Here is a 1,835-nt window from a genome sequence, read left to right on the forward strand (position 1 = left end):
CTAGCTGAAGTGATGGCGACTGGGACACTGACACTGGATTCACAAGTGCAATTCAGGCAGTCCTTGAAAGGGCTTCTCACGGAGAGGGTGAACGCCTGTGGTACTGACATGATCGCACTCACCAAACAGGTGCTGAAGGCTGCTGGAGCTCCAAGCTCCTAAGTCAGGCAGCTTGAAACATGGTATTACAGAAGGTGTCATCTTGCACTCAGAAGATAGTTTAAGGAAAATGGCAATAATAACAACACATCTTCCATACCAGCAAGAAGCTATTCAGAAGAACACTGAGCAGTCATCAGATCTACAGGACCAGTTGAATCATCTGTTGAAATAGAATAGTAAATAACAGCGCAAAAGCACTTCTTTGCCTGATGCTGAGGAGGAAATATCTTACTATAATTATCATGTCACGGGTTGATTTTCCATTTTCTCCTCCAAAAGTTAAGTTGGAAAATATTTGTGATGATGTACAGTTTGTCCTGAACCAAAGCTAGGTGGCTGAATTTTGGAAGCACTTCTTGAATCGGGCCAGCCCATGCTCTTAGCGAAATTTTAAGTTGCTCTGTTTACCATTAGTTTTGTGGAGGGTCAGCAAAAAAGAGGAAGACCCTCAAGAAGACGGATTGACACAGTGGCTGCAGCAATGGGCTCAAACATAGCAACAATTGTGAGGATGGTGCAGGACTGGGCAATGTTTCATTCTGTTGAATACAGGGTCGCTATGAGTCAGAACCAATGACGACTGTTTAATTTGACATTAAAGTAGAATTAAAAGATGTCTTAGTTTTTCCTATAAGACTCTTAATATGTTGAAAGTCATATTGTCTAAATGTGATTCTTAAGCAAACAGCGAATAATGTTTTTAATCCAGAACTAGAACTTCTAATGTGAACATGTAAGAATGGTAATATTCTTTTCAAAAAGTGTTTTCTTTTTCTTTTAATCATACATTCAAGAAACATTTTAATTTTATGGCCACAGAACGATGTGGGTTAATACCTGTTGTTTTTCTTTCTTTTCTACTGATTCAGAGGAGATACTTATTTTATCTTCAATTTAGCTTAGATGAGAACGAGGCTAATGGTATCATATCTGGCCAGCTGCAACCTCCTGCCTTGACCTGCATTTCTAGGGTTCCTTTGTTGTTGTGACTCTTAAGATTAAGTGGCCTTGGGTTCACTTAGTAATTTTCTTTATCATCGGCACATTCATTTGTGTGACATTATTGCCAAATGTGAAGGTAGTGGAGTTACGGTGAGGGATTGCGGTATAGGGTTGTGCCATAAGGGTGTGAAGACCTTACATTTGTAGACATTGATCTATGTTTATTAGATTCATCTTGTTAAATGACATAACCGCTAGTCTACTGTCAAACCTGGATGTTTTTTGTATGTTTGAATTTTCCTCTAATACAGTTCTTACTAATGCCAAGGAGGAAATACCTTACTACAAAGCTGACATAAGAAAATAGTGCTTTCACTAAAAGAAGAGAAAGCAAATAAAAGTCCAATCTAATTCATATTGTGTAGCACCAAGTTAACTAAGCAAATAAGATTGCATTTATCTCTCATTATACATATGCCCATTTACTTAAGTTTCAAAAAATTAGGTGGGAAGAATCTGAAAATTCATTTATGCATTTATTCCACAAGCATCTACTGTAATTACTAAATGTACATGGGCTCAATTTATCTTTATAAAAAGGATCACCAATTTAGAAAATAACATAAAATCTAAGTATCCAAGTATATAAGAAGCTAATACTTTAAATTAAAAAAAAAATGAAGGTATGGTATACATTTTTTTCATGCTAGAACAAATACTGAAGAAGTAGT

The 1,835-nt window shown here is 36.5% G+C and overlaps 1 pseudogene; it reads left to right on the forward strand.

Annotated features, from left to right (window-relative positions):
* The first annotated feature begins 6 nt into the window (after positions 1 to 6).
* Positions 7 to 334, forward strand: LOC101350546 (BLOC-1-related complex subunit 7 pseudogene; annotated as a pseudogene).
* The last annotated feature ends 1,501 nt before the right edge of the window (positions 335 to 1,835 follow it).

The sequence above is a fragment of the Trichechus manatus genome, unplaced genomic scaffold (assembly GCF_000243295.1).
Source record: "Trichechus manatus latirostris isolate Lorelei unplaced genomic scaffold, TriManLat1.0 scaffold00026, whole genome shotgun sequence".
Taxonomy (NCBI): Eukaryota; Metazoa; Chordata; class Mammalia; order Sirenia; family Trichechidae; genus Trichechus; species Trichechus manatus.